This window comes from Gekko japonicus, unplaced genomic scaffold, assembly GCF_001447785.1.
Source record: "Gekko japonicus isolate JY-2015 unplaced genomic scaffold, Gekko_japonicus_V1.1 scaffold1589, whole genome shotgun sequence".
In the NCBI taxonomy this organism is placed as follows: domain Eukaryota; kingdom Metazoa; phylum Chordata; class Lepidosauria; order Squamata; family Gekkonidae; genus Gekko; species Gekko japonicus.
The window spans coordinates 377,363-399,328 of record NW_015172603.1 but is presented as its reverse complement, the minus strand read 5'-3'; positions in this window follow the sequence as shown (position 1 = coordinate 399,328).

Here is a 21,966-nt window from a genome sequence, read left to right as displayed (position 1 = left end):
AAGGATACCTTTGGAGAAGACATGCAAGGGGCCTAAACCTTCCTCTGCTAAATTCAGAGACATTAGGTAGCTTCTCCCTTTTCCAAACTGTGCCCCAAATGACAAATCATTTGATTTGTTCCATAGAACCCAGTTAGAGACTGCCTGTCTCTTTTTCCCTGCCGAGGCGTTCTTAATACACTACAGTGGGATATGACTCACATAGGAGAGAGAGAGAGAGGCTACTTCCTAGATGTAAATATCCAGTCCATCAGCTGCTTATGAATGGCCTCTGGCTCTGGGTATGAGCTCATGCATTTGATTTATATTACAGACATTGTTGAGAGAGGTAATAGCAAAACCCTGACAGGTTTATCACCAGCCAGCATTGCCTGATGCACCAAGTGGCAATGCTGTCTGGTGACTAATCAAGCGATAACTTAATGGCAGCAGCTTCACATATTCAAGTTGTCCAGTGATAAGTACAAGTGAAGTGCCATGTGAAGAACATGACATGTGAATTCCCTTTTAAGTTTGCAGTTATTCTGCAGTGATGCCCGACAGACAAGCAATTATTGGAGATTCTTCACATTGTTGTAGCTTGTTATTAAGATGTATACATTCTTGAGGCTATAGTTCTACCCGTCACAATGGTGGACTCTGAACATCCTGGAGAACCGGCAGCATATGAAATGAGAGAGATGTGTTTCCAGCACTGGGATCTGAGGATGCTAGAAAAGTGAGCAGGCAATCCCCCATATATGTGAGGGCCACATCTGGCTGCTCTTTTGATGTGATCCAGATAGAGAGTTTATTAGGTAGGGCTAATATTTTGTGGCCCTAACAAGTCTGAGGAAACTAGGGTTTCCCTGGGTGTGTGGAGTTACCCCTGGCCATCCACAGATTTCACGGGGTGTGGAGCAGGTGTGATCTTGGGTGCTCTGCTGCAGGGACCCACACGTGCATGTGAGTAAAAAGCTAGGGGACTACATGCAAGAATTCTTGTGTGCATGGACTGCACATAACTATTTGGGTTTCTAGCTTTCTGCTGGCAACGCACAGTATATTTGGGGGAACAAAGAAAGTGGAAAGTTTTATCACATCTCTTCCAAGTGATGCCATGACATCAGGATTGCTGTAGAACTCTCACAAATCTCTATGGTAATAATGCGGTAGTAACCATAGAGATCTGAAATTCTTAGAATTAGCCGCCATCAGCCTGCCTCAACGGGGAGGGCGGGGTACAAATCCAAGCAAGCGAATGAATGAATGAATGAATGAATGAATGAATGAATGAATGAATGTGGCACGACGCTGCTTTCCCCAGCCATTTTTGCTCCCACTGACCACTGAGTCATGGTGGGAGGTTGCCTGCTATGGTGAGCAACTTGGGAGCCTTAGTGAGACTAGTTGCCCAGTAACTTCTGTGGTTCCTGACAACTTATTAAATTCTGGAAACAGCCTTCATCAATAGAGTCCTTGTTATCTGGGAGTGAAAGTGCACTGGAGAGATTTTTCATATATTATTACTAATAACCCAAGATTCCACAGAGAAAAATATCCAGTTACCCCAAGAGACCATGTACTCAGGAGCAATTGTACGTATTCTATGCCCAATAGTATTCACTCTGTATCTGATGGACAGCTGAGCCTGATGAGATTTAGGGAGTTCAAAAACAGTGTTTCTCAGTGTGATTATCCTTTCATGCTTGGAAAGGCTCAAAGAGCCACTACAAAACCTTGGCCTTCTGATCTGGAAGTGATTTTTAAAAAAATTATTGTCTTTAATGTTTTTGCAACCGGAGTCATAAACAGCAAACCTTCATCCCACAATAAACCTCGTTCCACAGGAAAACATGGAAGAATTTAAAGGTTGCTACTGTGTGAAATCTATCATCTCTTTGACCTGGTTGTTCTCACAAGCATTTTTATTGTCCTTGTAAGATTCGTTCACCACTCCTCTTTTTCCATAATTTCTATTTCTGTTCTTCCTTTTGTGTCCCTCTTTTATTCATCTGCTTCCTAGGACATTCAGTTTCCGACCTAAGAGTAGAAGTTCTTTTATGAAGGAATTTCAAAGGGAAATTAGAGAGACTGCTGAATTGCAACTGATAATGAAGCTCAAGACAATGCATCCTCCTGGACTGAACTGAGACCTAGGTTTCCAGTCTCGTTACCAATGCTGGTTTCTCCATGCCTACTACCCCTCTGCATATCCTACGTAATCCAGTCACACCTGCTATTGTCATTCACCTGGTATTCTCATTTGCCTGCTATTGTCATTCAGCATCTAAAATCACTCCACTCCCTGAGTTATATGGACAAATGAACTCACATTCTAGCTATATCTGAAGAAGTGAGTAGTGACTCATGAAAGCTCATACCCTGCCACAAATTTTGTTAGTCTTTGGCTATGATCAGATGTGCTGTTTGATCCATTGTCATTGCTGTTCCCTTATGAATTTAAAATGCATGATCAAACAGCAACATCTGTCTGTCGTGCCCCGGTTGTCCTGTCCCAGTGAGTGCCTCAGTGAGTCCTGCCCCCCCCCTTACTGCATGTTTCTTTGATACCTGTGAAAGTTCGGTACTCTTGGTCTGACCTGGTTCCAAAATTGATTTCCTGTTGTCTGATTGCTCTGTTGCACACCCGAGCTGTCAGGCAAGTCTGACTGGTCTCTTGTTTTCTGACTGCCATTTTTTTACTAGTTAACGATATGTGCATAACTGCATATTTGCATCTCTCCCCCCCCCCCCAGGGGCTGCTCAAAACTTTGTTTTCATTATAAAAACTTTCAAAGGAAGATGCCTCTGTACTTTAGGTTTTTCTGTGCTTTGGGGAAGGGGTTAATTGAAAAGTTCAGAGAGAGAGGACAGCAGTGAACTCCATATCCCAGCAGGCTCATCAGCACTTGTGCACATGTTCAGAGGACAAACTTTTAAAAAATGGCCGACAGCCCCATGAACTACATATCCCAGCAGGCTCATCAGTGCTTTTGGGCATGCTCAAAAGACACACTAAAAAAATGGCTGATGGGCTGACTCCCTGGCTACTGCTGTATGATCACTCAAGGATGGGGTAAAAGTGCTTTGAACAGTGCTAAAAGGGGTGAGTTTGATCAGGATTCTCTGTTACAAAATAACCTGGCTCAATTAGAGTTGGGGCAACAGTGGATTGAACTGCACGTCTGACTTCAGCCTTTAAGGTGCTACTGGACTCTTGGTCTTTTCTACTGCTTTCTCCACTCATCCTTTCTTCAGATTCCAGTTTTTCAGTCTCCTGTCCTTTCTGCCTCCTTCCTTTAGTCACTCAGCCCCCCATATTCCCTCCCTTCCTGTTAAAAACACCCAGGCCTTCCTTGATGTTTTGTGCAATTTTACAGCCAAATAGAACTTTCACTTCTGCATTATTTATGAACAATCTATTTCTTACAGTTTCTCCTGGAGCATTATGTTGTTTGCAAAGATCATCTGCAAGATCAGTTGAGGGTCTAATTTGGATGAGAAAGAGATTATCAAGAACAGGAAGCATAAAGTATGTGTGTTTCCAGTTTCCTTCACATGCTTGAGAGCCAGGTTGGTGTAGTGGTTAGGAGGGCAGACTCTAATCTGGTTTGATTCCCCACTCCTCCACATGCAGCTGGTGGTATGACCTTGGGTCAGTCACATGTTCTCTCAGAACTGTTGTCTCAAGGGCAGTCCTCGAAAGAGCTTTCTCACCCCCACCTACCTCACAGGGTGTCTGTTGTGGGGAGGGGAGGGTAAGGGTTGTAAGCCGCTCTGAGACTCTTTTGGGTAGTGAAGGCCAGGCTATAAATCCAATCTCCTCCTCCTCTTCTTCTTCTTGTGTAAACCAGTTGCTAGAGGTATCCTTCAAACTAACTTGCAGCCAAACTATGTTTGACCTCTGGTTTTTGCCCTTTTACAAGGTTCCCGTGACTTTTGGGGCAGAGTGTTCTTTGCCGTGTTTCTCGTGATTAGTAAAATTACATTTGGGAGTAAACCTGCCTGCTCCGTTCTTTAACTTGATCCCCCCCCCCATATCACTACAGCCACAGTGACTGAGCTACACCTTTGTAAGCTCATTGACTTCAGTGGAGGTAGAAGGGTGTAAGTCTGCTTAGAACTGCACAGCAAATGAGCTAAAATCATGTCCTTGAACATTAGATGAGATGAAGGTTCAATTCAGAAATAGGATAGTATTTAAGGATAGGATTGCCAACCTGCAGATGGTGGTTGGAGAGCTTCCACTATTACAATGGATTTCCAGGGGACAGACATTAGTTCACCTGGAGAAAATGGCCACTTTGGCATTATACTCTATGGCATTAATACTTCATGGGAGTCCTTTCCCTCCCTAAACTCCACCCTCCTCAGACTCCACCCCCTGGCTGGCAACCCTATTTAAAATGCTTGTTTTCTTGAAGTTTTAAGGGTTCACTTTTGGTTTTGTATTGCTGTAACCTTTGATACTACATTAGTATTCTTCTATGTTACAGTCATGTTAAAATTGAGGATCCTTGTAATTTTATCTGGGGTTTCTCAACGAAAACATCAGTAATAATGAACAAGTCCCCAAAAGACTATTATTAGTTATCGCTTCCTACATGTTTGGAGGAGTCTTGGATATGTTCTAGGTCACTTGGGGCCCTGTTCTGTCATACCAGAAAATCGTAAGACACACATTATTGAATCTCTTGGCTAGCATTTCATAACAAACTGAGAACTTGGATCTATAATGCATCCCAGAATCCTCTGCAATGTAAAGGAATTCAATGGCAGATGCACACGCATACTTTGACAGACAAATCAATGTGGAAAAGGTTTTCTGGGGATAAAAAGTTTGCCTTGAAAGCATGAATTTGGGCTCTCCTTAGCACATCAGTGGATTTTGTGACTCAGGTGTTTGGGGAACTCTTTTGAAGTGAAGTGTTTGATGTTATGCTCTCTAGAACATTCCTGCAGTTTTACTCATTTGAGATCATGTTGAAATCCTGTTATTCCAAGAGTTGTATATCCATTTCTCCTGAAGGTGTATTAGGGAATTAACATTAAAGTATCAGGAGCTTTAAAAGATTTGTTTTTCAAAGGAGAGGGAGAATAAAGATGACAGTGAAAATAATTTGTTTTACAGAGAACACCAAACTGCACATTATGGGTTTCTTTACCATTAGAAAGTCTGTAAGCAGCATCATGCAGCTGCTTAATCATTTCTCTGCCCCAAATGTGAACAGGGGGTGGTCTCTACAATAAGACTTCCCATCTTAAATCTTTGTTGATAAACTAGAAAACAGAGAAGTCAATGTTTATTTAACTATTTTCAGCCAGCTATAAGCAGCTCTTCTGCCTAGTACTACTCTGTCAGAAATCCATTTTCCCCCTTCTCAGTTTCTAGGCTGTCAACTTTTCTGCTGCTAACTCTTGTCCTTTTCTAACTGCTCTTTTTCCGACCCCCACGCTCAACATTCTGTCTACTCTCAATGGCTGCTCTTAGGAGAGGCTGAACCTAGCCTATCTGTCACAGCCTAGTAGTTGCTGCACCAATAAAGTTATTTTTATTTGTTTGGGTCAGAACAATTTCTGTTGCCACTTCAGTACTTCCCATTTTGGTTCTCAGTTTCTGCAATGGAAAGTCCCCCCCCCCCAAGAGCCTGGTTTATGATTTATTTTTATTTTTTACTAATTTGGGTATCCATTTCAACACATGAAAGTCCTCCCCTACTGCTGTCTGTCACTTTGCATTATGAATTTCTTCCTGTTTGGGGACTCCATTTTTGCAGTGGAAAACTCCCTCTCTCTGCTGGCTGATTACTGAAATGCTTCCACTTTGGGCTCCATTTCTGTATTGAAAACCCGTCCCACCATGTATTTCTCCCCGTTTTGGTTCTGTTTCACCAACAGTTGCATTGATAACCTGACCGCCACCAAAAACCTCTCCAGCCTAGGTATTACATAAGATGCAGGTGGCTTCTGTTCATAGTTTTCCATTGTGAGCGGTCCCAAAACTGTCTGAATTCTGCAGATAGAAGGGAGATGTTGTCTTAAATCAGGCACTCCCAACCTTTTGTGTGTGGAATTCTGACACAGCAATGTTTTAAAAAATCTGCACAGCCAATCAGATCTCCAGTGGCCAATCAGAAGTCTTGCTGGGCAGAAGCCCCCCATGGTCCCACCCACTTCCTAAAAACATTTGGTGGTCACTGTATTATTAGAAAACATGTTCAGAGTTTTAAATAGTTAAGTTTTAGATATATATATACTGAATAGAATATCAAGAATATTATTAATGTTACATAGTTTGTATTTTTTGGGATTCTCTGTTTGTATCGTTTTATATTCATTTAATAATAAAACATTTCTAAAAACACTTGGTGGTCACCAGGAAAAGTATCAGTGGGTGCCATGCTGAGGACCCCTGTCTTAAATAATCTGATCAGGATATGGGTGCATCTCTAATATGGTTTACTTAGGCTGGACACAGTTAATGATCCTACTAAAATTAGTTGGGACTGGAAAGTCCCACTGGAAACCACTTGGTTGTGATGAGGTTCTTGTGGCCTGGATCCAGTGATGTACAAGTGGACACATAAATGGACATAGGACAATTTCACTTGTGGAAGATCTTGCACGACACCTAGTGCTTTCCTCCCTATATATTACAGGGCCCAGAAATCAGGCTCTGTAATAAAATCTTGCACGAAATCTTGTGCAAACTGAAGCCCAAGTTAGCACAAGTAGCTACCAGCGTCTTTTTTAAAAAAATTCTGTTTTCACAAGACCAGTGGTGCAAACAGAAATTTTGCATGGGATCCAATCCACTGTTTTCAATGGGACTTAATAAGAGAGCCTGTAGTGTCATGGTTAGAGTGTCAAGCCAAGATTTGGGAGACAGGGGTTCAATTCCCCATTTCTCTGGGTGATCCTGGCCCAGTCAGCCTAGCCTATCTTACATACTGTTGTGTGAATAACATGGGGAAGGGAGAACTTGAGCTCCCTGGAGTTAGGGTGATAGCAAAAATGTGGCAGAAAAAAATAGACTTTGGCCCCGGTCACACGGGCCGGATATCGCGGGGGGGAGGCGTGGCAGTTTGATCCACGATTACGCGATCAGACGCGCCGGTGGCACACCACGGGTCCTTCCCTCGGCACCGGCGGGTAAACAAGGGACCGGAGGGGAATGCTGCGCTCCAGTGCAATCACACCACGGGAGTCTGGAGGCAGCCCGTGGCAAACATTTACTAGTACTTTGGAGGTACTAGTTTTTTAACATGCATTTTCGATGGTAAGCCACGGGTGCGCTCCACTTCCCAGATGTTGGGGTGTGATTGCGCCCGGATAATCCGCCCACAATCCGTGCCTCTCCCACGGCAACTTTGCTGTGTGACCAGGGCCTTAGTCATGGCTAACTTTAGCTGGCTTTGTTCAAATGTTTTTCCCGAGATTTGAAATTATGTTAGAGCTGTCATGCCCATGGTGCATATATTCATACACCTTTTTGTGTCCTTTTAAGGTGTCTGACCATGCTCGTTTGGCAAGTTTTTGCTGCATGCCTTTAAACTGACCAAAACCTACCTTAGAATGAAAGCCTGTACTCTAGGCAAAAGTTGCTCTATGTCATTTGATATAAACTATTCACAGCTCATGCGGGTTTGCACAGCCTATGAAAAATCTCATCCCAACTCTGAGATGAGAAGAATAGAAGGTGCCTGTAACAGAACTGTGCCATTTGCTAGATTTAGAAATAGTTTGTATGGCACTCCCTTATTACCGGTACTTTTAGCTAAACAAAACTTGGATAAATATTCAGTCATCCCATAGTAGCTGTCCTTAAGAAAAAGAAGAGAAGAAGAGATTGGATTTATACCCCACCATTCACTACCCGAAGGATTCTCAGAGTGGCTTACAATCTCCTTTTCCTTCCCTTCCCCACAACAGACACCCTGTGAGGTAGGTGGGGCTGAGAGAGCTCTTTTGAGAACTGCTCATGAGAGAACAGCTCTGAAAGAACTTGTGACTGACCCAAGGTCACACCAGCAGCTGCATGTGGTGGAGTGGGGAATCAAATCCGGTTCTCCCAGATTAGTGTCCGTGCTCCTAACCACTACACCAAACTGGCTCTCAGTAATTTCAGCCTAGAAGTATTTATTAACTATGCATTAATTCAGTCAATTAATTAATCATTTATGATCAAGGCTGCGGGCCTAAATATGTTTATTTGAAAGTAAATTGCTTTGAGGTCCATGAGACTTACTTCCAAATAAATATGGTTAGGAAGCACTGATTTTCAAGTAAATATTAGCTCAATCAAATTTGCTAAAGAAAACCCTGGCTATAGAGTCTTATTATGTATTGAACACACTCTGACAACCAAGTTCCATAGGAACAAAACAGAATAGAAACAGCAACACTTGCGGAGGGAAGAAGAAAAATGGTCATTTGATTCAGTCATTTGACCATCCTCTGGAAGAAAGACAAGCAGCAGTTTAAAAAGACATGGGCAATAACAGGGATGCCAACCTCCAGGTGTGGCCTGGGGATCTCCTGGAATAACAGCTCATCTGCAGACTGCAAAGATCAGTTCCCCTGGAGAAAATGGATGCTTTGGAGGGTGGGCTCTGTGGCATTGGACCCCACTGAGGTCCCTGTCCTCCCCAGGCGCCATCCTCAAATCTCCAGGGGTTTTCTGGCCTGGAGCTGGCAACCCTAATTGTGGGGACTGTCAGAACCATGGACTCTTCAGCATTCTCATTTCCCTTGCTTGTGTGTTCCTATTGCTCTGGGTGGTTTTTCCTGTTCTGTACATATTTTGCTCCTTCTAGCAGTTGATTCCATATTCCATTTGGCATAAAAACCTGCAGTTTAGATTGGCATTTTTGTATGCTGGACATACAGTGGTGTAATATCAAATTGACCACAAGGGAGCAAAACATATGCGGAACAGCAGAAAAACGACAGGGACACCCAAGCATAGAAAATGAGAATGTGGAAGAGCCCCACATCCTTAGGAGATACTTCTATACCTGAGACCTACGCCATTTAACAGTGATCCCATCTATTCAAGGAATAACAGAGACTGTAGTTCTGGGAGGTGTGTGAGAATACTGACAATAAGGTAACAGCACATTAAACTACAATTCCCAGAATTCTTGCAGGTTGTTTGTTGTTGTTAGGCATTCAGTCATGTCTGACTCTAAGCCACAACAATTAAACCAGATAATAAATAATAGTGTAAATAGGCCCTAACTCTTACAAAGGCCACCAAGATTGCAGGTATGCTAATAAAGAGGAACAAGCAGATGAAATGACCCCATCTCAGTATCTAATTCTTTTTACCAGTGGCAGTGAAGTAGTTAACAGTTCTAATTAACACTGTTTTAACCGGGGCAGCAAGAGACTTACCAGAAGGGTTTATCTTCTTCCGACCTTGTTTGCACGCTGTTTTCTGCTAGAAGCAATCAGTGCCTAAAACTGAGCAACAGGGGCTAATCCAGGCTAATCATTACCGTGATAAATGAATTAAGAAATTGCATTAAGGTAGAGCGCAAGCATTGTTTTGTTTTTTCCCTAGTTGCCTCAATTGGATTTGCTTCTTCCTGGGTAGCATTCATTTGTGACATGCTAATCTTAAACCAAATGCTTAAGATTCAATATTTATCTGATGAGTATCAGTTTATTGAAACAGATTCATGCTGAGCAAATGAGAGGAATAATTAACATGGACAACATCATATGGTCACAGGCATGTAAATGGCATTTAAATTTCTAGGGCGTTGTACCCTTCAGCACAATTTGCTTCTGTTTCAGTCCAGAAACTGACATGAAAGCATTTTTTGTTTAAGGAAAGGGAATTTCTATGCTATGCCTTTGTGGCCTTTGACCCTCCCCCTGCCTGTGACCCGACCCGACTCTCCCCAGCTCCAGGATGCCCTGAGCACAGTGAGTGGGGCCTCTCCCTGCACTCAGGTCACCCATCCTGTGCTGAGCTGAGTTGAGTTGGGAGAGGACTCCAGCCCCTGTCACCCACCCAGATTTGGCAACCCCACCTCTCCAAAATTCCTTGCCTTATATGACGAAAAACTCATCTTGAAAATGGCCAGAAAGGGAAAATTCAGTCATGCTAGGGGAGAACTGGACAGTTGGTAACCCTACCAGTTGCCTGTGACTATATCTGGATAGCGATCTCGCCTTTGTGTTCCATGCATATTTATCCATCTTCGCACTCCTCTTTGCTTTCTGGCTGCTGAGCTATCATTTCTGTTCTGCCTTTCTGTTCTGCATAGTACTGGAATTAATTTCCACAGTCAACAGTATGCTAATGAACTGAATAGCATTCCACTGTCAAATAACATTTGTTGCCTCGTCGAAGTCAGCTTCTGTATTTAACAAAGCAAGAAGAACCAAGTTGCTAGATATGAAATACCATGTAAATTTTAAATGCTTGCATTAGGGTTGCTTGGGAAATTCCTGGAGATTTGGGGGCAGTGCCAAGGGGAGGGGAGAGTTTAGGGAGGGTGGGAGCTTTGTGGAAACAAAATGCAGTGGAGTCTACCCTCTGAAGGTGCCCCCTCCTCTAGGGGAAGTGATCTCTGTAGTCTGGAGATTGGTTGTAATTCTGAGGGAAGTCCAGATGCCACCTGGAGGTTGGCAAGCCAAATATGAACCCATGAATAGATGACATTGCCTTATACAGAATCAGACCGTTGATCCATATTGTTTATTCTAAGTGGGAGCATCTCTCCAGTCTCCGGAAGAGACTCTTCCCTGATTCAGTAGGGCTTTGTAGTATAGAATTCGGGGATATGGTGTTATGTTTGATATAGGCAAAGGAGGATTACAGTATGTATGAGTGTAAAATTTAATAGTGCTATAGGGGGTTGGGGATATGCTTGGTATCAGACAATAAAATCAGCTGCCTCATGAAGTAGCGGTGCCAGCCCTGTGCATGGAGCATGGGGAGGGGGAATGTTGTATGACATCACTTCCGGATGAAGACCTGGAAGTGATGGGAGCTTGGGAGCGATGCGGTGAGTGGCGCTTCTCGAAGATGCTCGATGCTGGTGGCGGTGGCAAATTCGATGTCCAGAACGTGGTCTCTGTTCAGAGGGAGATGAATCCCACCTTCATCGCCAGTGAAAAGTACGCAGACGGAGAGTGATTTCAGCAAAGCGTACTTTATTCAATCAGGAACAAGACGACTTTGGCCGGCTCTCAGGCCGGCTTATATTCCCTCAGAACCCACCACCCAAAACACCTCCCCACTTCCCGATAGGTTATTTACAGTGGCTGAGAGTTCCATCAGCTTCTTGGCCAAGAACCTAGCCCTCTGATTGGGGCGGGCTAGGATCCACCTGGTCCATTGTCTCAAGGAGCGAAGCTTGAGGTTTGTCTCTGGACAAGTCTGGACATATCTGGACTTGTCAGGACTTGATACACTACACGCATGCTGAACGGTGCTTTGGGTATTTCCCCAATCTCTATTGTAAAGACCATAGAGATTAGAAGGATACCTAGAGAACTGTTTGACGTGGTGTTGTTGGCCCCTCGTTCCCCCCCAACTCTACTGAGCGTTAGCAGGGGACATTGGCCCAATTACAGCTGGCAAGTGGCAACTCTACTGTGAACAAGCCCTGATAATTTCTGTAGTAGTATGCAAAACATCTGGAAAAGATTGGAACTAGAATGAGGACCTGGTGCTCGAGGAGTCTTCTCCATTCCCATTTTAGTTGCTCGTGTGTCCCTATTGCTTCGGGAAGGGCAGAGTTCTTTTCTGCAGGCATTTTGTTGCCTCTTGTGGTTGGTTTAATATTACATCCCTGTATGTGCGGCATATTGCCCTGCAGTTGGCATAACAGTAATACAATATTGAATCGACCCCTAAAGGGAGCAAAATGTGTATAGAAAAGGGGGGAAAACCCCTGAAGCAACAGGGATGCACAAGTGATGAAACAGAAAATGCGGAAGAGCCCTGTATCCTCCGTGGCTGGAGAAAAGCATCCCAGGAGCTTTCCTAATTCTTTCTGCTCCCCCCTCACAGGAAGAAGCCAAATAAAGAGTTGAATTAGGTCCCGGGTTGAGATTTGTTTGACTTGTCTGAGTCTGTCAATATGACAAAATTAGCAGTAGTCACACTGGCTGAAATTTAAATCCCCAAATAAAAGCCACGTGATACCTTTTATTAATATCAACTGAAATAGCCAAATACGTTTATTTATTTGTTTGTTTGTTTATTCTTGTTATTTATAGTCTGCCTTTCTCACAAGGGCTTAGGGTGGATTACACAGAGTGAGTCGGTAACCATCAATAAAATGGGGCATTCCATAAACAATGCAGTAAAGTTCAAGAAATCCGGAACCAACCAGAAGCAAAAAGATAGAACTGAAGCATAGCATGAAACATTAAGCGGTGCAATAATTATATAATTGGATCCTGCTCACAGTACGTTACACACAGCAGTGTAGACCAGTGTTCCCTCTAAGCTGAGTTAGTGTGAGCTAGCTCACAGTTTTTTAGCCTCTGGCTCATGCATTTTTGCCTTAGCTCAGGAAGGAGGGCTCCAGAGCAAACTAATGTATGCAGTAGCCAAATTGCTCACTCACAACTTGAATGCCAGGAGCTCACAAAGTAGAACTTTTGCTCACAGGACTCCACAGCTTAGAGGGAGCATTGGTGTAGACCACAGTCCCTCACCATTTATCCAAGTAAGTTTGTGAATCCTTTTGTACAGTGCGGCCCTGTTACCTGTGCAGAAAGGCCCTCTTGAATAATGCAGTTTTGCATAGTTTGCCGAAAGCCAGGAGAGAGGCAGCCTTCCTGGCCCCCTCAGGAAGGCCATTCTGTTTAGCCAGTCTGATGTAGTGGCTAAGAGAGGCAGACTCTAATCTGGAGAACAGAGCTTGATTCTGCACTCCTCCACATGAAACCAGCTGGGTCACAGCTCTCAGAGCTCTCTCAGCCCCCAAAATAAGTCTAGCTCACCACCTAGTGGTGCATAACGCTAAAAGGAACTAGTACTTTAGGCAGCCAGACAATCTTCAGATCTCCTGGCTACAGTACACACAATGCCTTCTTCTCTTCTTCTTCTTCTCTTCTTCTTTTCTTCTCTTCTTCTCCTTTTCTTCTCCTTCTCCTTCTTTCCTTCTTTTCCTTCTTTCCTTCTCCTTCTCTTCTTCTTCTCTTCTCCTCTCCTCTCCTTCTTCTCCTTCTTCTCCTTCTCCTCCTTCTTTTCCTTCTTCTCCTCCTCCTTCTCCTCCTTCTTCTGTTGTTGTTGTTGTTGTTGTATTATGCTATTCTTTAAAGTGAGAGCTACAACACAGAAAGCATCTTTACTGGCAGTTCTTGATTCTGCCCATTTGCAGGTTGACACCCGTAGAAGGTCCTCCTCAGATGAGTGAAGCTGTCCTGGCAGAGTATGGGGAGAAGGGGCCCTACAGAGGAGAGGGGCCAGAGTTCTGGAGAGCTCAAAAGCTTACACAAAGCTTTTTAATGCAATTTTGGTTTCTTAATAATAAGTATTATTGGCACAGAGACAATGTTGGTGTTAACAGAACGGTTAGTCAAGCAGTGAACTGAGCAAGGCCCGGGGAGAGAAGGGAATCGGTTGGCCACTATAGTATGAGCGCCAGTGTGATGGTTACTGTCAGGAACAGATGTGAATTGCAACAGCTTTGGCTACTAGTCCATTGTTACATTTTTTTAAAAGTCATAGCATAGATCCTGTAAATGCTTTAAGTGGCGATTTACCTCTAGCAGTCAATGAAGGCTCTCCGAAATCCTTGAAAGAAAGCAGCAAAAATAAATAAATTGCTTCCAGAAAGACAAATAAATCCTTCAAGGGCCATGAGAAACAAAAGTCACCTCTTTGCTTTTCTGTGTTTGTCTTGCAACTTGATTTTTCTTAAAAGAGTGTTTTGGTTGCAATGGTTTGTGAACTTACAGAGGTTTTGTTTTAGATTTGTTATCCTAGGCTCTAAAACAAACACCCGCATATCTCCAGCTCTAATTAACAAAACCTAATAAGTTGACATACTAAGACATTCATTACAAATACACACTGGTTTTGCAGATAGGTTGTCACAATTATTTTCTTCTGAATGGGGGCTCACAGAATTTGGAGAGGAGAAGAATTCGTCTCTGGTTCCCGAGTGCTTCTTTACCTGTTTGTGAGTGATAAGCCGAGTGAGACAGACTTGTGCAACCTGTGGATAAGGAGAGTAGTTGCCTTGGCAACTGTGGGAGTGCTGAATTCCATGCACCTGGCTTTGCCTGTGTGTGTGTGCATTTTGTGGTATAGGTATGGAATTCATATATTGCAAGCCTAAGTAAGAATTTAACTGCTGTTGTTCTGTGGTTGTGAAATCTTTGAAATGGGCTCTGAAACTCCTTTACCCCCATAAACAGCTGTTACCAAATTTAGGGACCCATAAATACGCTGGTTCACACTCATATCATGCTATCCTTTTCTATTCCTGCCTCTTTCTCTGTCGGGGGGCATAGTCTTGCCTAAATGTGTGTATGTGCGGTGGAGATATATTAATAACATTGATCAATTGCCATCACAAGAACAAAATAAACAACAGGAAGACCTTTTTAAAGATATACTCTGGCCCCGGTCACATGGCAAAGTTGCCGCGGGAGAGGCATGGGACTCCCGCAGATTTTCCGGGCGCGATCTCACCCCAACATCTGGGAAGCGCAGTGCTCCCATGGCGAACCTGTGGCTCCCCGCCGAAGGTGCGGAGTTAAAAACTAGTACCTACGAGGTAGGAGCTGCGGTGGCTCAAGTGGTTAAGACGCTGAACTGCAGGCGCCCGCCCTTGCCCCGTAGTCCCGGAAACTAGTACCTCCGAGGTACTAGTTTTTTGCCACGCAGTTTCGGCTGGAAGCCTCGGTTGAGCCACGGGAGTGCTACGCTTCCCAGATGTGCTGGTGAGATCGCGCCCGGAAACTCCGCCTGTTTTCCGTCTCACTTGTGTGGCTTCTGTTCTGTATGACCGCAGCCAACATATATTATCTCAGGAAAACATACCTCTTCTTTACAAAAACGTACTGCTGTAAAGGAAATGCCAGTTGCTGTTTCTGGTTTTGCCCTATTCTGCTGGAGTCCTAAGCTCCATGATGTTGACATTCCATGATACTGGACTAATGCCAACAACATGTAAAGAAAACAAATGTCCCAAAAGACCAGTCCTCACGGAGCTGAGACCCTAATGGCTGCACTAGAGTCTAAAGCATCACTGCACACACCTACGAATCACAGGATGGCATGCTGACAGTGCCTTCAGCCAGCCATACATGGAAGCAACCAATCAAGGCTTGCTGGCATTAGTATGCCTCTGTTGGCGTTGCTATGGTCTTGCCCACATGCAGAACAATATGAATGAGGGAACCCAGGAAATGCAGTATCTTCTGCTGGGACAGGACTGTGGTATGCCCAGTAGGAGCCCTGAAACTATCCCTAGGACCTGTGCAGATGGGGCTTCAGATCCCTTCCTATGAGCGTATATTCCATTTGCTGGAAGATACACTGGGAAAGAAGCATGGACAGTCCAAGCAGATCACCCAGACACAGTTCATTTGGCAGAAGATATCCCACACATGGTGCTTGGTGGTGGAAACTGCCATTGTCGCAGCTGACCTATGGTGATCCCATAGGGCTTTCAAGACAAGAGATGTTCAGAGGTGGTTTGCCATTGCGTACCTCTGTGTAGCAACCCTAGTCTTCTTTGTTGGTCTCCCATCCAAGTACTAACCTGAGCAGTGTTCCCTCTAAGTCAAGTTAGTGTGAGCTAGCTCACAGTTTCTTAGCCTCCAGCTCACAGATTTTTGTCTTAGCTAAGGAAGGATGGCTCCAGAACAAACTAATTTATGCAATAGCCAAATCACTGGCTCACAGCTTTAATGCCAGTAGCTCACAAAGTAGAATTTTTGCTCACAGGACTCCACAGCTTAGAGGGAGCATTGCCCCTGAGCTATTTTCACCAGTAGGGACAGCTATTTTTCAGTAGGGAAATGTAGTCAGATGAAAGAAACACTTATTTCACCAGACTAGTTTCTTTGTTTTTATTGATGGGTTAGTCTTTTGGATGGGGAAAATATCATTTTAAAAAATCCATAGTTCTTCTCTTAATCGTGTGCTTCTCCCAAACCTCATCATTTTTTCTGGGAACAGCCCCCTCTTAGTACATGGTGTTCAGATGGTGCGAATCATTCATTGCCAAGCCTTGTTCTTCTATTCTTGGCTACCAATATACTGCTTTATAGCAACATCTAGCATTCTTTGTTGATTCAGGGCATCGCACGAGAACATGCAAAGACTTCAGAAACATCAAATAGTCAACATTTATGACAACGACCGTTTTGTAAATATAGTTGCTAATTGGCCAAAGGTGTTCATGAAAAATTATAAACAGCAGCAGTACACCAGGAGTCCAATGAATCTAATTGGCATGCTGGAGAGATTTAGTGGGTTTTGTTTTTTTTACATAAATGAAAAACTGCATCCTTTCCCGAGTGCCGGGAAAAAACACAGGAAAGAAAAACTCACCATCGTGGCTGTTGATATAAGATGTTGAGGCTGCAATGACAAGATTTTTTTGCTTATGGAAGACGAACGTATGTGTATGCTTAGGGATGTAATTAAAATCTTTTGCAATCTTCTGACAGTTTGTTTCCTTTACTTAAGAAATCTGAAGAGGGAAATTGATGGTCTGTGTGTTTACTGACATTATTGGCAGCTTCCTTTATAAGGTGTGAATTCTCAAACAGATACAGGCCTCAGGGCTTTTGCACAAGGCAGAGGTACCTCGGATGTGAACTGACTGTGTTGCCGTGGGTCAGGCAAAGTATACATATGAATACAGATTATTTTTTTTAAAGCACTGAGTTTCTGGGCACTAAGTCTCTTGAGCTTATGAAATTGATTCTAGGTTTTTGGTGGTGTATTTCTAAGCAGGATCGGCTTCAGGAATCGTCACAGTTGGGCACCTCCTGCGGCCCATGGCCCAACAGAGGGTCCACTGCAAAACGGAGATGTGAGGTCAGTCTCCCTTTTCCAATGTGAAATGTGTCTGTTGAGAGCAAAAAAAAAAAAGGAAACATGAAACGCCACGAGAAGAGTCTGCTGTGGCTCCTTCATACTTCTTTTAGTCCCACTAGGTCTGGAAGGAGTGTGTGAGAATTTCACTTCACTCCCACTAGTAGGGTGCAGTTAAGTGGGGAGAAGAAAACAGTCACAAAAACCGCTTTCACAGATGCTGAACAATGCACAGTCTACAGAAGTGAGCAGTGATTCACGAACGCTCTTACCCTGCCACAAATTTTGTTAGCCTGTAAGATGCTGCTGGCCTCTTACTCTTTTCTACTGCTACTGACAGACTAACATGGCTACCCTATCTTAATGAACTTTCAATGCACTTTAGCTGTCATTAGCAAATGGCTTTTGTTGTTTCACAGAGTAAAATCCAGTTGCAAAGTGGACTGAAAGTGCATTATTCAGCATGTGTGAAAGTGCAAAAGGGGGGACACGGACACCCCGGGGGCTAGGCTTGCCAAGTCCCCCCGGGGGCAGAGAAACCACCGCCCCAGAGGCCCGTTCCCCGGCGGCGGCGGATCGGGCCCCGGGGGGAACCCCACCCCCAAAGCATGTGACGTGCACGTCACCCGGAAGTGATGCAACCACACCGGGCATGCTGGGGGCGGGGCCACAGTCATCCAAGGGAAAACTCTATGGTTTTCCCTCGGATGGTCGTGGCCCCGCCCCCAGCGTGCCCGGCGTGGTCATGTCACTTCCGGGTGACGTGGTTGCGGTGCGTGCACGCTTCGTGTGCACATACACTCCCAAAGCGGCGCTGGAGTCCCCCGCTCCAGCACCGCTTCAGACTTGGCAACCCTACCGGGGGCTCATGTTCTGAAGTCTGAAGATTGACCATCAAGAGAGCAGCTGATTGTTTATCCTCTTCAAACCTGCTTAGGAACAGTTTGCAGAAACAGGATCTTCATACAATGTACAGCATGTCTATAATCCATGGAATGGGGAAAGATGTTTCAGGCAAAAATTATGCAAAATCAGATGAGGCATATGTAGACTTGACATGATCCCTATTCAGCTGTCTTCCTTGTTTGTAGAAAATATAAACAGGTCTGCCCAATGGTTCAGATGTTTATAGCGTTGAATCACATTAAAAACCCTGCATTATCTTTAGATACCAACTAATCAACATGAATCTTTTAAGGTTGCAGTGGAGTGCTGTGATACAGGGACATTCCATCTGAAATGGTTTATATGCAAAGAAGGTTCTGAGGCTGGCAAGTAGGCAGAAGACGTAAAGGAGGGATGGCAGGATTCAGCCCAAATTAGGTGCTTTTGAACTCCATTGGTTCCAATGACAAAAAAGCAATATGCTTAAAATTGCTTATTTTTGACTGGGTCACACAAAATTGGTCTCTCCAAATAGTTGTGCTAAAACAGAAGAGACTTGCATGGTTGAAAAATCCCTTCTTTATGTAATCTACTAGGACTGCATCCAAACAATAAACAAGAGCCTCTCCTGGAACACTTTATTCATGAATAACCAATAAAGGTGAGACGCAATGAATGTAGTGTTTTAAATATGCTCCTCTTGTCCATTGATTAATTTGGGTGCTTTTTTCGGAATGCAATTAATTTCTTGAAGCAATCTGCCCCAAATGCACATTATCTTTCATAAGATGCTACATGTTTGTGAATAATGGAAGGAGGGAAAGGAATTAATCATTTTCTTAACATTAATGTTTTGATTACCATTTCATAAACTCATATTATAGCAGGGATCTGAGGACACATGAATTTTAATTAACAAAATAGGGAGGGACAGAGATGTCAGTACATTTTACAACTTGGCTGCTTTCTGTTCAAGATGTTCTCCTGCCTGCCTTAATCAGGTTGAGAAGTTCCTAGCACAGAGGTGACCCTTTACATAGTGGATCTTGGATAATAGCCTTTTCCCAACACTCACAGTGGAAACCTAAACAGAATCCCACCTTTCTAAGCACATTGATTTCAATGGATGAAGAAGGATGGTGCACCCACTTGATTTCGAAATAACTCTGTGTTACTTTTGATTCCTCTAGCTTGAGTCACATCGTGTTATTTTGCTGTACTTTATACACATCAGAATAAAGGTTTGGAGGCAAATCTAGTCCTGACAATATTTTCTCCAGATCACAATCCCTGAGGTCAGTGGCTGGAAGTGGGGAATTGATCAGAAGCTGGAAAAGACAGAGAATGACCAGCAGCCAGTGTTCCCTCTAAGCTGAGTTGGTGTCACAGTTTTTTAGCCTCCGGCTCACAGATTTTTGCCTTAGCTCAGGAAGGATGGCCTCAAAGCAAACTAATTTATGCAGCAACCTAATGGCTCACTCATAACTTTAAGGCCCTTAGCTCACAAAGTAGGATTTTTGCTCACAAGACTCCACAGCTTAGAGGGAACATTGCCAGCAGCATATTAGAACGTGCTGCTCTCTTGACCAGAGTACCAGACAAGGGAAGAAGGCCAAGTATCACTACACCTTGCCAAACCAGAAATTTCATAGTGCCTACCAACTGGAAGGGTTGATACAAGACGCTCTTTCCAGGAGCAAGAATTGTCTTCCTCAGTACACACAAACACATGTAGCAGCCTTTTACTGAATCAGACACTTGGTCCATCAACATACAGTATTAGTAATTTGCCCCCTTGGGTTAGGGTACTCACTCAGGCTCCCGTTCTCAGATCCACCCAGCAGAGACTAGGTGACTCAAAATATCAGCCGTTTATATGCAAGAAGACAACACAAACAAGCAACAAATTCAGCTAACTCACAAAACTGGAAACTGAACGAGCTCAAATCACGTGGATATTAGGGGAGGAGCAGACTGTTTCATTACCTACATATATGTATACAATAAATATACCACAGTACCGTCTACTCATACCGGCAATGGCTCTCCAGGATGGCAGGCAGAGGTCTTTCACATCACCTGCTATCTGAGCCTTTCTTAGCTAGAGATGTCAGGGATTGAGCCTGGGACCTCATGTCAAGCAAATGCTCTACCACTGAGCCACAGCTCCTTTATCTATTTTTGTTCACATTTATTTTTGTTCACAAAGATGAACCAGTTCATTCTGTGTAGGTCACAGAAGTCATTGCTGGCATGTATTGTGTTGGAGGATGGTGACAGTATGGCTGATCATCTTATATTCTAATAACAAAGTCAGGATATCTTTGGATACTTAAATCCAGTGACTGGAATTGCGAATGGGCGCGATAGATCTCTCTACAAACCTGAAAAGGGCCCCCAGCTTTGCAGAAAAATGTGAGATAAAAAAAAAACACACACATTGGGAGGAGTCTAAAAAATCCAAAAATGATACAAGGAGAACCTGTAGCTTTAAAAAGTGGATCTCCTCAGTGGCTGTTGCTAGGCAACCATAGGTTCCAAGGCTTGGTTCTGTCAGTAAAGGGCAGGAGGAGCGGGCAGGGCCCTTTCCAGGCCCATTTTGGACTTTGAGGGAGGAATCATTGGGGTCAGGCCTGACTCAGGTTGCCAGGTCCTGGTTGGGAAATTCCTGGAGGTTTTGTGGTAAAGTCTGAGGACTGCAGGGTTTGGGGAGGGGTGAGACCACAGCTGGATATAATGCCACAGAGTCCACCCATTTTCCCTGGGCGGCAGATCTCTGTTGTCTGGAGTTCAGTTGTAATTCTGAGGGATCTCCAGGTCCCACCTGAAGGCTGGCAACCCTAGGCCTCACAGCACCCTCTGGGTGACTTGATACCACCTGACTTGCATCACTCAACTAGGCCTGGCTTCTTGCTGCTGTTCAACAGCAGCCACCCTATAGAAGCCAGTATGGTTTAGCGGTTAGATCTTCATAGTAGGGTCCGTGACACCCAGGTTCAGATCCCCATCTTGCTGTGGAAGTGAAACTCACTGGGCAATTTTTGCCCAGTCACATACTTGAAGCCTAACCTACCTCACAGGGTTGTTGTGCAGATAAAAAGGAGGAGGGAAGGTACTTTGGTCTCCACTGTGGAGAAAGACTGTCATTTTCCTAGGTAGAGGCTATGGGGTGGGGTGGGGTGGGGACAGAAACCTGAAGACAGAGGGGGAGATAAAGGGAGCTTGGCTGTTGGGTGGGAAGGAGATAGTGTTGCCAACTGCAGGTTGGGAAATTCCTGGACATTTGAGGTTTGGCGCCTGGGGAGGGTGGGGATTGAGAAGAGGGACCTCAGAAGGGTATCATGCCATAGACTCTACCCTCCAGAACAGCCATTCCTTCAGGGGAACTAGAGTTGCCCACAACCAGGAGACGGCAGGAGATCACCCAAAATTATAACTGATCTCCAAATGACAGAAATCAGTTCCCCTGGAGAAAATGGCTGGTTTGGAGGGTGGACTGTTTGGCATTATACCCTGCTGAGGTTGCTTCTCTCCCCAAACCTCACCCTCCCAAGGCTCCACCCCAAATCTCCAGGAATTTTCCAACGTGGAGCTGGCAACCCTAAGGGGAAACCATCTCTGTAGTTGGGAAATCCATTGTGATTCCTGGAGAGCCAACATCACCCCCACATCTGTTGTTGGGGAGAGAGCAGGTGGGTGGCTGGAAGCACTGCCACCACTGCTGCTGCTGTGTGGGGAAGGAAGCAGGAAGGAGGCCGGGAGAGGGGGGGCAGAAAGAGAGAATGATGGGGGAGGAGGTAACAAAAATAGAGAAAGAGCGATGAGGTGGGGAGGCAGAAAAAGAAAGAGAGTGATGGAGGCAGAAAGAAAGTGACAGGAATAGAGGAGACAGATTAAGAAAAGGGGTGGCAGGAGGAAGAAAGTGAGATTTTGAGATAAGTAGGGGGAGAAGGGAGGAAGCAAAGGTGGTGGCGGCAGAGGTCATTTCGGGGGGGATCGCAGGGGATCGCAATTCCCCCGGGTGAGGTACAGGGGGCGGGGCACATGACGAAGCCCCACCCCCTGCTTCC